This window comes from Mirounga leonina, unplaced genomic scaffold (assembly GCF_011800145.1).
Source record: "Mirounga leonina isolate KUSES-001 unplaced genomic scaffold, KU_Mleo_1.0 Mir_172, whole genome shotgun sequence".
Classification (NCBI taxonomy): domain Eukaryota; kingdom Metazoa; phylum Chordata; class Mammalia; order Carnivora; family Phocidae; genus Mirounga; species Mirounga leonina.
Window position 1 is genome coordinate 6,708,166 of NW_023270442.1, and position 14,029 is coordinate 6,722,194.

Genomic DNA, 14,029 nt, shown 5'->3' on the forward strand with positions numbered 1-14,029 from the left:
TGACTTATTCACACACTGTTCCCTCCTCCCAGTATGTCTTTTCTCCCCTCCTTTTTCTGACCAACTCTTGGTCATCTCCCCTTCCAAGTAACAGACCTCTGAAGGCAGACTGCATCATCTAGTTGGTGGATGAAAGTCATCAGGCCATATTTCTTGACTGAATAGAGCTAATATTTCAAAACTTCTACACAAGAGGGATTTGAGATCTTTCTGCCTTTCTCCCTCTCTGTTGCATTTTCTTCCCTATCCCAGCAAGACAGCAGTCCTAGTTGCTGATACATTTTCCTTTCCGTGTGCTCTACCAAGTGGGAGGAGGCAAGTAAATTGAGCAGGAATTCAATTGTTGTCCTATATCTAAGTCATAACCTCTAATCCAGTTTTAAGGAGCAAGAGAATTGATTATTTTGGTCTCATCTGCCTGACTGTCATGTCTACCCCAAAACTGGTTCTGGACTCAGAAAAGAGGGTTTCTGAAATGCCAGCAATATACAGTGTGATGCGGCTGGATGGCATTGAATTAGAAGTTTGAGAACCTGCTAGACTTAGGGTCTAGTTACAACTGTACTGCCAACGAGCTGTGAAAATTTAGGTGAATCACTGAAAACCAGCAGCTAACTCTTACTCTATGTCAGACACTCATTAAGCACTACATAGATTATGTCATTTAATCTTTAAAACAATTCTGAGATATATATCATTATTATCCTGTTTTACAAATGAAAATTGGGCACAGAGAATCAGTCTGATAGCTGCAGTTTGAACCCAGACAGCCTGACTTGAAAGCCTGATTCAGCCTCTTCAAGTTCCCATTTTACTTATCTATAAAATCTGCGGATTGGACCAGATAATCTCTAAGATGTCTGTTAACCCTAAATTTCTCTGACACTCCCACTGCCTGGTCTACCTTCTCAAAGACAGCATGTCCATCTTCAATGCTCTGATTTGGGCAAAATTACCCCCATTTCTGCTGGCATTTATTTTTGTGTGTAGTTAGTCGAAGACACACTATTTAGCTTCACAGTGGTAGCTGAATGTTTCCCCCACCTCTTCAAATAAATGTAAAGCTAATTTTATCAGGTCGACAAATCTGACCTACATATTTTTCCCAGTACTTCTCATTTCAACTCTGTCTCTTACGAGTAGCGAATGACTCTAAACTCAAATCTTACATTTTTGGTAATATCTGTATCTCCAACTATTCTCCATCCATATCTTCTTTCTCTTCCGAGTTGTAACCTTCACTAGAAGAACCTATTAACACCCCACACTTAGTTTCTTACCCCAGACTTAAAAACCACGTTTAGAGGCATATCCCGCCCTATTTCCTATTATGTTGTTTGTTCCCATGTGACATACATGCAGATTATATCCAACTGCAATGATTTGGGACCATAATCACATACTCCTTACCAATTGCTCTTGTTTAAAATTACACATCCTGTTCTCCACTAAATTTTTTGTTCTGTGGGGAGTGGGTTGATGAATCTTGACAGACTCTTCCTCCCAACTCAGATGTGGAGATAAGTACATCTCCTGAATGACCACGTTGAATCTGCTGTGGGTAATCATGGCCCTCACCTCAGTGGCACTATCGCACCTCATCCTTCTAGAAACTCTAGCAGAATCCTCCCATGGCCTAACATCCTTGGTTTTCTTTTTATCTGTGAGTTATGGAGTGCTTCTGATTTTTTAAAGGCACAGATTCACACAACATGGTTTGACCCAGAGAACTGACGGCCAACTACTGAGTTCTAATTTTTTTTTTTTATTTATGCTTTTCCATACTTTCTCACTCTTGACATTAGCTTTTAATACATGCTAATAACTTAGAATCTTCTTCTTAACCTCTTTCTGACTAAACCATTATGCTGCACGGTCTCTAGTATACATAATAGTTAATAAAAATAGTTAATATATGCTCAGTAAAAGGCAGGTACTAGCACATTTAAGACAACACTATTTGCAGGTGCCCCAAACAGAAACTAACCAAATGCCTGTCAACAGTAGAATGAGTAGATTGTGCTATATTTCCACAATGTAATACAATAAGATGAACAAGCTAAAATTAACTGTATGGATGAATCTCGCAAAGGTAATTTGAGAGAAAAAGGCCCAAGACAAAAGTATAAAACTATATGCTTCTATTTATATGAAGAACAAAAACGGATGAAAGCTATCAATGCTGTTGGAAGTCAAGATAGTGGTTATCCCTGAGACTTGAGGGATATTGCCTAGAAGGGGACAAAAGGAGTCTCCAGGGATTAGCCATATTCTGTTCTTGATCTGAATGCCAATTACATGGGAGTGGTCAGTTGGTAAAAACCCACTGAGTTCTACACGTTAGGGTATATGCACTTTCTGTATATATTTAAGACTTTAATTTAAAAAAATGTTTAACAAACTAATAAAAGAAGATAAAAAAAATTTAAACTGAAAAAACTAATTTATATTCTGTATTAAGGGCCTGCTTTTGTATCAATTAATGCTTATCTATCGTATGTTTATGTGCTAATTTATGTCATCTACAGTAATAAAGCCAAATCCAGGATTCCAATGCAGACGGTTTGAGCACTGGTTTAAATCTGGGCTCTGCTAATTTCTAGGTGTTTTGTTTTGTTTTTGCTGCTTTTTCTTCTTCTGTTTTTACTTCCCTAATCCCGTTTTCTCATTCATAAAATGAAGGCAGTAACAGTAGCTACTTCCAAGTTTTGAAGTAAGTATTAAATGGACAAATCCTGGCAATGTACTCAACATAATACCTACCATGTAGTAAGTGCTCCATAAACCTTTACTGAATTATAGTTTCTGGTTTATCTTATCTAGAAATACTCATCTCTTACAAACTGAAACACTGTGAGAGAGTCCACAAGCCCTCCCACCTTCAGATATTCGAGACTACAGAAGGGAGCAGCAGGCCATGCTGTGCACAGGAATGAACGAATAATTTAGCAACAGAACAAAGGAAGGAGGAATGAATGAGCTAGGGAAGAATGCCATGCCAGCACTTAAAGATGGTAACTAGATAAGAGTAAGACGGAAAGCAACTCTAAAACCATCAAGATACATCATCATCCCCAGATTTTGGAAGAGAAAAATTAAGGTGGAGAGGTGAGTACAATTTGCTTGTCTAGGAACCTGACATGCATAATGACTGTACTGTCCATGCATGGCAGGTCGTTTGCACAGTGGTAAGACTGCTGATTCAGAGACAGAGCACCTAGATTTAAGCCATGGCAACTGACATCACCTGGGCAAATAACCTCCCTTCCTCGGCTTCCTCACCTGTATAAGGGTGGTATTCATCGTAACCACCTCATCGTTTGAGGTTTAAAGCAGTTAATATTGTTAAATAGCTTGTAATAGTTGGCATATAGAAAGCACTAATAACTATTTCTGAAAGACAATAAATAAACATGCAAGGTTTACTCCGGAAAAGATTATAAAGTCAAAACTTGGTTCTATTCTTTGTCTGTTTTCTTTGAAGTACTTCCACCTGTTCCAGGCCCCCAACGCCCACAAGCTAGCCCCTGGTAACTCAAAGTCCTCCGAAGAACATTCCACCCAGACCTGCCTCTTCCCCATCTCAGATCCCCTCCCTGGGATCTTTATAAAATGTACTTGTGTTATCTGGCTCATTCCACTCAATTTGGCATAAAAGGCAGTCCTTTCTAAGAGATAATAATGGGTGAATTTTTCTCAGATAACATTTCTGATTTTACCAGAGCTTTCTGAAATCTGCCTCATAACCCAGTGGTGAGACAAATGGTACAAACTTCCAACACCATTTCGTGCTGACTGGGATATATTTTCAATCAGAAAAATCTTGTCATTTTAGATTCAATAAATACATGACTACTTCTTATACCCTGACTTTTTTGGAGCTGTAAATTGCAAAATAAAAATAATTTTCTCAGGAGCGCTTGGATGGTTCAGTCGGTTAAGTGGCTGCCTTTGGCTCAGGTCATGATCCTGGGGTCCTGGGATCAAGCCCCATGTCCGGCTCCCTGCTCAGTGGAGAGCCTGCTTCTCCCTCTCCCTCTGCCTGCTACTCTGCCTACTTGTACTCTCTATCTCTCTGTCAAATAAATAAATAAGATCTTTAAAAAAAATAAAGATAATTTTCTCCTTTCTATTCTTTCATATCCAAATAAAGGAGGAGAAGTGTAAAACTAAGAGAAGGAATATGTTCTGATTCTCCTATTGAATTTTAATTTCCCAGGAGAGCTGCTATGTGCAACCCATTCTCTCCCATGTTGAAAAACTCTATATTTCCTAATACTCTGCAAGCCCGGGTGACAGTCCCTTCCTCAACCCCACCCTGAATTTCCCTGACTGATTCTAGGTGCAACCTCATGGCACCCAAGCATGTACACACATGTGTGCACATTCACACGAACACACACACACGACTGCCTTGCCATCTTTTTTCCAGCCCCACAGTCCATTTTCCCAAATGGAAAAAAAAAAACCTGCTGACCCAACATGCACAACATAGACCTCAGTGGTAGCCCTGGAGTCACAAAAGAATTTAGCTAAAAACTTAAGCCAGCCTGAGTTGCAGAAGCTCAGGTTTTATTGACTACACAATGCTTAGGAATACAGAGGTAAAAAAAAAAAAAAGTGATGACCCACGTTCAGTTCAGAAGACCAGTTGCCCATGTAGTATGCTGCTTCAGCCTTCAGAATGGCTCACTTGGGCGCCCGGGTGGCTCAGTCAGTCAAGCGTCTGACTCTCGATTTAGGCTCAGGTCATGATCTCAGGGTGGTGAGATCGAGCCCTGTGTCAGGCTCCATGCTGGGCATGGAGCCTGCTTGGGATTCTCTCTCTCCCTCTCCCTCTGGGCCTCCCCACTCACTCTCTCTCTCATTAAAAAAAAAGGCTCACTTAATCTGAACCTGTACTTTAGTCCAAAAAGGCATTGACAGTGTTATCAGTAGGCAGAAGGAAATCTCGTGCGAACTTTAGGAAATGATTGAGTGGTGGTTAATTCCAGAGGTCCAAACCCCAACCCTCTCATAAACACACACACACACACACACACAGCCCTAATCACAAGAAATGACTAGGAAACATTCTGCAGATTGACTTAAAGGTGGTTCAGGACATCCAGTACAGAACCGTCTCCTTCCTTTAATCTCTGGGCAGGAAGGACTGCTTGAAATGCCTTTTAAAACCCTTCAATATGGGCGCCTGGGTGGCTCAGTTGGTTGAGCGACTGCCTTCGGCTCAGGTCAGGATCCTGGAGTCCCGGGATCGAGTCCCGCATCGGGCTCCCTGCTCGGCAGGGAGTCTGCTTCTGCCTCTGACCCTCCCCCGTCTCATGTGCTCTCTCTCATCCTCGCTCTCTCAAATAAATAAATAAATCTTTAAAAAAAAAAAAAAAGAAAAGAAAACCCTTCAATATTTTGAACTTCATATGTACCGCTTACACATGGATATTCTATGATCACTAGGCTGTCTCAAAAATCTAAGCCCTTATAGTTCCAGGGAGGCCATCTACCTAAGGCGGCCTCATTGGGCAAGAACCATATGCTACCGAGGTCACATGGTCCCGTCCTGTGCCTCCTCCCCACTGACTCAGCCCCCAATCCCCTTCCTAGCAGAAATCCACAGGCAGCTTCGGCCCCCTTCGTTCTCTTGCTCACTTCTGGATTTTCCATCCATTCACGCTCCAACCCCCAGTGGTCTCATTCCTTCGTGGATTTCTACAATGGGAAGAAAAGTGCAGGGTGGGACTCTGGCTGCTGTACCTGTGGGGAAAAATAGGTTGAATGTTTGCACAGCCATGGCTAAAAGCAGTGTTGCCCTTGACCTGGATGAGGCCCCTACACAACGACCTATGCTTTAGAGGGCTCATTCTGGCCCCTTCCCACCATGCCCTTCCCAAATCAAGAAGCTCATGGAACCAAACCTGCTCATGCAGAACCTATGCTTCCCCTTGTCAACCAGGCTCTGGGTATCTGGAACATCACTGAGCCTGCTTCCAAGGCCAGAATGATACTCTTGGCCTTGTGTGCCTCCTGAAAGCAGATGGTACCGGCCATTTGCGCATCTCAGGGCAGAGGAATTAGCTAAGAGGCTGCTGTATTTAAGAACTATGGACACAGATTTGAAGTGCCCACACACATTTGGTGAGGTCCCTCTTAGTCCAAGAGAGTTCTGGTGGCAAGGGAGAAAAAGGAAGCAGGCCAACTCTCAAAATGTCAAAATGCCACATTTTAGCATAGAACTCTGAGAAGTATGAGAATTAGGAATTTGTGCCTGGCCTCCCAGGTCAATATAAAAGTATATTTGTTAAGGGAGAACAAAACAAATTTTATTAGCAGATTACTCACTTGTATTATAATTTTTTAATAGACATGGTTTGTGGGCCTAAATTTGCACTCTTGTGCTAGAGACAATATTAGGGACAGGCCTGCCGAAAGGCTTATTTTCTCAAACTTCATTGTCTAAATTTCAAGAAACTAACTTCTGCAAGGGATCTACTCCTAAGAAATCTCAAGTCACAATTAAACTCTTTAGGACTTCCCTAGGACCAGCAGCATTGCTCTTCAAGATAATGTGGTACCCAGTGAATACCATTGCCATCCATTCCATCGGGATATGCCTCAGGGAATCTCCAGGACTCTGTCCTGAATCAAGCATCTTCTCTGCTAGCCTTCTTCTTGTGGCACATGCTAAAAATCCACTGATGTCATTTGCAGCTAAACCAGAATCAGTTCCCATTGTGTTGTGTGTCACCTAAACATAGATATAACAGGAACGAAATTTAAAATCACATTACTCTCCACTCCTGCTTGCTCCCGTTAAGAAGCATTATGTTGTTAACCCTGAAAAACTAACAATTTATTATGAACACCAAGGTAAATGAGTAAAGAAGAAATACTGGATAAACTGAAAGGCTAGCTGGATCAGCACTGGAAATGGCAGAGATATACTTGAGGGATGAATTGTATGGGTTGGAAAGGAAGCAAGGGGTCAGTGAGAGAAACAATGTGAGAGACAGAGCTGGAGCAAGGCTGGTCTGGACAGAGTTGAGAGTGAGAGAGGAGAAAGATTCGGAAGCAGCTGCCAGGTGGGTGAGATATTGAGAAAGACCAGCTATAGCAGATTAGATGTGGCCACAAATGTTGCCACTACACCTACCAACAGGGAGAATCTTCTTAATTTCTTTGAATCTGTGACTTGCTTTGGCCAATAGCATGTGACAGAAATGATACGGTGTAACTTCCAAGGCTGAACCTAGAGAGATCTGCCTTGGCCTCTTACACAACCTTGGAACAGTCCCTCTTAGAACCTGGCTGCCATGCTGTGAGAAGCCCAACCTCAGAGAGTGGTCAAAGTGAAGAGAACCAAGACATTCTGACTAAACATCTCAGTTGATCTCGTGGCTGAAGGCCAGCACCTACAGCCAGCCCCATGAATGAGCCATCTTGCGTGTTCCAGCCAAATGAGTTTCCAAATGACTGAAGTACCTGCCAACAGCACGAGAAGAGAACTACCATCCAGCTGACCTCATCAACCCAGTTTTTGATGTTAAACCACTAAATTTGGGGGTGGTTTGCTATAACAGCAACAGATAACCAAAATGTGGGAAAAGACTCCTAAGACACTTAACTGGACATTATAAATGTATTCTCTGTGTGTTCTCTAGAGATTGAACTGAAAAGATTTGATCTTCTTTTCGGTTATTTCTAGATGTCAGCTCAATGTTGAGATGGAGCAATGAGATCTAAATGCCTTGCACTGGGGCACCTGGCTGGCTCAGTCAGTGGAGCGTGCCACTCTTGATCTGGAGGTTGTAAGCTCAAGCCCCACATTGGGGGTAGAGTTTACTTAAAATTAAATAAATAAATAAATAAATAAATAAATAAATAAATAAATAAACAAACAAACATCTTATATGGACTATACATGTAATACCAACCAAAAGCTCTGAATAATTAGCACAAAAATCATGCTTTTCATACCCATGCAGAAAGTACTGGATTTTCACGGTAACAACTCAAAAAAATTAAAAATGCAACAAGATGAAAAAGAAATGCAATTTAAAAGAAAATCCCCAGTGATCCATACAATTTGTAGTGACTACAAATAGTCAAAATTTCATGATTATCTCGATAGTCCCCTCCACAGAACACTACCCACAAACCATTTCACCATAAAGTAGGTAGACACTGCAAATCCCCAAGTGGTATACTATCCTTAACAGAACACCCAGTTCTCAACATCTAGACCATGCCAATATGATGGTCTGTTAAAAAAACCTAGGCTTTCCAGGATATAGGGGTCCCTATGTGCCGCTGAGCTTTGATGTCCCAAAGAAACACACATTCATATATTTGAGACAGGTTTAAAGCACTTCAGGAGCCATACCAATCCAATGTAGGTGATGGTCACACACTGTGGGGTTCCTGTTCCTTCACCCTTCTGGCCACTTGGAAATGACCACAGCTGCAATGAGTCAGTGCTTTTTAATAACAGTGTACAATGTTGCCAAGTTTGGATCAGTAGACTTGTTATTTTTCTCCCCGCAATTCAGATCCTTGGCTCGTTTGCTTCCTGGACTGCCACACCCACATGTTTAAAGATACTTTAGTCAGAGTCAGATAAGCACTGAGCTGTGTCTGCTTTCAAGTATGAGCCGCCTCTGCTTTCAAGTAGGAATTAGGAGTCAATGGCTGATGCAATGTAAATATTTGCCCACCCTTCAGATAAACCACTTGGTGGTATTACTGAAAACAGTCTGCCTTTTCCAAGAGCAGAAAGGCCAGCATTCCCAACCCCAGTAAAGTCTGCATCATGTAAATTCAAGCTGCTACGTTCTCCTTCCTCAGCCAAACTCCAAGGCCCACGGGAAGCAGCTGGAGTCCCGGAATATCCAGATACTGCCCCATGGGCTGATTCCCACAACTGAACTGAATGTCTGCCTTAGTCAACTCCAGGAAAGCTGGATCATATGTCACCCAATCACAAGCCCCAACTGTCTCTTCCGATGTTAGAAATGCCTCAGTCCGTAAAGTAGGCATTAGCTAGAACCTTCGATCCAACATCAGAACAAGGAAGACTGATACTTTGGTTCTCCTAAAGTCAATATCATTTAAATATTTACTCAATATTCCCTTAGCGAGAATCTGGCGCTAATTTTATGATTCTCAAAAATCATATGCAACTTTTTAATTTATATTTGTTATCTGTATTATTCCGACGAGGAAAATTAAAGAAACATGTGCAAACTCTTTAATATGTAAATAATAATGTAAACCACTGTAGTCCAGTTTGTTCCTGGCAAACCAGACTAAAGAATGCCTTAGTTGGCAAAGAAATAGAAAGCACCATCCGTATGGTCCAATCTGAATAGTATTTCAATCAAGGACACAAAGTCCAGCAACCAAAAAACTCATTTGTCACCTTCTGTATCGGCAAGGATCACATTTGACTGAGGGGCTGAATTATCCTACATTGGCTTTTTTAAACTAAGTCAATGAAGTTAGTTCTGTAAATAATGAAGTCATGGCTTAAATTGTTAAAGTGCTCTGGTTAATCTTAATCTCCCCACTTGCACCAATCTCTGAGCTGTTCTGTGTCCCAGAAGGCTGACCTTCATGGACAGCATCATCCACGCTGTACTACCCTCTGGCTCACGTAGGAAGAGAAAGGACCGAGTATTTATTTCCCATAATCTCCACCCCCACCCCCTTACTCGCACAGCTATAGTTCTGGCAGAGCTTCTTTCCTTTGTAGTCACAGGTCATACGAGATAACACCTCTTCTCTGACTCAGGTTCTGGCTCCACTGAATACTATTCCCTCCCTTGACCTGTCAGAATCCCCACTGTTTCTAACCCCTGGGTGTTGCAGCATCTCTTGTCAGTTCCTGTGATGGTCGATTTTATGTGTCCACTTGCATGGGCCATGCAGTGGCCAGATATTTTGTCAGACATTATTCCAAGTGTGTCTGTGAAGGAGTTTTTGGATGAGATTAACAGTTAAATTGGTAGACCAAGTAAAGCGGGTTGTCCTCCCTAATGTGGGTGAGCCTGATCCAATCCAATGAGGACCTGGATAGAACAGAAAGGCTGGCTCTTCCCCCAAGTATGACAGAATCCCCCTGCCTGATGGCATTCAAGCTAAGCCACCAGCTCTTTTTCGCTCTATAGCAACCTGCTGCCCTTTGGACTGAGATGGAGACATCAGCTCTGCCGATTTTAGACTTGTCAGCCTCCATAATCACATAAACGGGTCCAAGAAGGAAAGGAAGAAAGGGAAAAAGGAAGGGGGGGAGGAAAAAAAAAGGGCAGGTGGGTGGCTGAAGGGTGGAAGGAGAGAAGGAAAGGAAGAAAGAAGGAAGAAAGGAAGGAAAGTGCCTATTGGTTTTATTTCTGAAGAATCCTAACACATTTCCTTATCTTCTCTCACATCTCTGTAAAGAGTCTCTTCATTAAGTTATTTTTAAAGCCTTCTGAGTCCACCTCTTGTGTCTGCCAGGCCCCTACCTGATAAATGAGGTTTTCCTTTTTTCTTATTTACCACTCCACAGTGTCCAGAGGTAGGCAATCCCATTTCCGTGCAGGAGAACCGGCATGTTGCTCCTTCTTTCTCCTATCTCGCCATCCTTGGCAAGTGACTTTCATCATCATGTTTGCAAGATATTCCAAGTTCTAGAGGGATAACAGGAAATGGATCAAGAGCTTTTTCTTAGCAAGGCTTTATTCAGAAATGTAGTTTTTGCCTCCCCAAACATTTTATCCCATATCTTGCTAGGCAGAATCATGTTGAATGGCCCTCCTACCCACAAGGGGGTCCAAGACATTGAGCGCATTGCTTTCCAGACTCGATGTTAGATAGGCAAGGGATGCAGGGGCTAGACAGCATCAAATTTCTAAACCCTCAGTACCTGCCATCTGTGGGCTTCCTGAACCCCATAACCACTTTCCTCACATGCCACCACTGCTCTCATATCTCTTTTATACACAGTCCCTAAAAAGTAGACAAAAGAAACTTTTCCTCCTGACCTACCTGCAAGACTATTGTCCTTTCTGTCATCATCTTTGTGTTTTGACTCTGCATCACAAAAGACAAAAAGAACCCTTCTGTCAACGCAGCTCCCCTCAAAGGCTTCAGAGAGGTACATAAATGACCCACAGAAATTAGAGTCCTCTAGGCAGGCAGAGGAAAACAAAAGTCTGGAAACACTCATACATGAATAATGTGTATGTCATATTTCACTTCAGAATTTGAGCTGCTGCTAACTATCACCAGGTCTTAGAGCTGGTGACAGTACCTGTAATTATAGTGTATAATCTGCACTTACAAGCACCAAAATTCTAAACAAAGAAACTACATATGTCATTTTTTTCTCCCAAGATTTCTAATATCATTATGATCACAAAATGGCTGGCTCATCCCCAAGCATCACATCTATGTTCCAGATAGGCTTTACTGAACAGGAACAGGAGAAGCCCTCCCCCAGTTCCCAGAGAAAGAAAGACAAATGTATTATTATTATTATTTTAATTATTATATATTAATAATTATCTAGAGTGCGATTTGTAGAAAGCTGAGTTAACTGGCACCAAATTTCCAATTTACTCCCCTGGCCCTTTAGTGACTTTTATAATCAGCTCTCTGGACAGTTGCTTCCTATTACTCAAGAAATAAAGGAATACCCAGGCACAAAAAGCAGTATTCAGGACAGAGGAATATAAGACAAGCAAGCAAGGAAGCTGGACCTTTGTCACTGAATTCCGCTCCTGGCTTGTGGTGTTCTTCCCAAACATCTTAGCTGTACTTAAATATTCCTTGTTAAGGGCACCCCAATGCCTAGATGCCAAGATGGATAGTTCAGCAATACTGACCCAAAACGTTCTGAGGTCAACATTCCAGAAAGACTTCCTGCATTTTCAAAGATCACTGCATCACTTCTAATGCAATGACCATGGAAATATTTGGAAATTAGTTTACAGGATCAAAAGCTTCTTAGAAAAGGTAAAGCTCTAATATCAGCAAAGATATGTTGATTTTTCCCAATATAAAACACCCTCAGATATATAGATAACACCTTGCCTTGGTGTTTTCCAGAATTATTGCTCTATTGTAATAGAACATATTAAATAAACAGTCAACTAAAAGAAATACCTTTATAATAATTTCTGTCGCTATTTCACATTTTTGGTCATATTTCACAAAATGGATCACAACCTTTAAATTCAAGCAATAATTATTATTAATCTGCTCAACATAATTCTTGGTACTTATTAAAATTTACTAAACAATTATTAATATTGTTATGTTAGATAATTTGGCATTATAAACCAACAGAAAAGAAGCCACGTAATGAGATTGCAGAGTCCTTCAAATCTGTCCCTCTGTTTATTGTTTTTACATCTGCGCACTTTAATTGTTGCTAAAACCCAGCTGCTTTCTGTACATACTACCATGCCATGTCTCCTTAAAGCATTGTAACTTCTCTTGATTAACCAAGAGTAGAATGACTCACTATGTCAATAAGTCTTCTGAATCTTTGACACAATGCAGTGGGTAGAGCAGACAGATGGCAGTGGAGTTGTATGGTGTTTAAAAGACATATATCCTAAAGGGTGTGTCAGTCTCTAGACAGCAAAATTACAAAGGTGTAATTTCTTTCACTCGAAATTTACATTTTAATGGAAGCACTTTCATGTAAAAGTAGGTAAATCTTTTCAGGCCACTGCCAAGCCTCATTGCTTGGCAACTTTTACTGTCTTTTTTTTTTTTTTAAAGATTTTATTTATTTATTTGAGAGAGAGAATGAGAGAGAGAGAGAGAGCATGAGAAGGGGGAGGGTCAGAGGGAGAAGCAGACTCCCTGCCGAGCAGGGAGCCCGATGCGGGACTCGATCCCGGGACTCCAGGATCATGACCTGAGCCGAAGGCAGTGGCTTAACCAACTGAGCCACCCAGGCACCCAACTTTTACTGTCTTAAAGACCCTAGTTGACTACCTTGAAGTCTACATAATGTACATAAATGATATACCTTAGGTATATTTTACATAATCAAGGAGCATTTTCTCCTTAACAAAAATGGTCTCAACATTTATGAATCATTTGTAATTTACACAGGAAAAAAAAAAGTGAGCAAGAAGAATGACCAAAGAGATTGTTTTCAGCTTATATACAGAGAACATTCTAGCCTCGAATTTAAGACGGCAGCCCCTCTGAATTCTGAACTATACTCTTCCTTACAACAGAGGATTGGTTAGTACATCAAGAACAGAGAACAATAACAAATTCCTATTTCTTAGAAAAAGTGTCTGTGAAACTTTCAGCACATATGCTACATGCCAGAGTAACCAACTCATCAGCTGTGACAGTGAGCGCACCCAATACAAAGAACAGCATAGCATCATCTAAGACCAGTAAAAGTAAACATGATTGTGCCGGTACCATGCTGTCTTGATGATCACAGCTTTGTAATATAGCTTGGAGTCAGGCATGGTGATACCTCCAGCTTTGTTTTTCTTTTTCAACAGACACATGGACCAATGGAACAGAAGAAAGAGCCCAGAAATGGACCCTCAATTCTAAGGTCAACTAATCTTCAACAAAGCAGGTAGGAATATCCAAAGGAAAAAAGACAGTCTCTTCAATAAATGGTGCTGGGAAAAGGAGCCACATGCGCAAGAATGAAACTGGACTGTTCTCTTACACCGTACACAAAGATAAACTTGAGATGGATGAAAGACCTAAATGTGAGAGAGAATCCATGAAAATCCTAGAGGAGAACACAGGCAGAAACCTCTTCGGGGCGCCTGGGTGGCTCAGTCGGTAAGCGTCTGCCTTCGGCTCAGGTCATGATCCCAGGGTCCTGGGATCGAGCCCCGCATCGGGCTCCCTGCTCCACGGGAAGCCTGCTTCTCCCTCTCCCACTCCCCCTGCTTGTGTTCCCTCTCTCGCTGTGTCTCTATCTGTCAAATAAGTAAATAAAATCTTTTAAAAAAAATTAAAAATAAAATAAAATAAAAAAAAGAAACCTCTTCGACCTTGGCCA

The 14,029-nt window shown here is 41.4% G+C and overlaps 1 long non-coding RNA gene across 1 annotated transcript; it reads right to left on the reverse strand.

Moving 5' to 3' along the window:
* Positions 1-6,413: 6,413 nt before the first annotated feature.
* Positions 6,414-11,176, reverse strand: LOC118018778. The gene is made up of 3 exons (XR_004681479.1): positions 11,020-11,176; positions 10,497-10,661; positions 6,414-6,742 (listed from the first exon to the last, which is right to left on the reverse strand). It is a non-coding gene; the product is annotated as an uncharacterized LOC118018778 (long non-coding RNA).
* Positions 11,177-14,029: the final 2,853 nt, after the last annotated feature.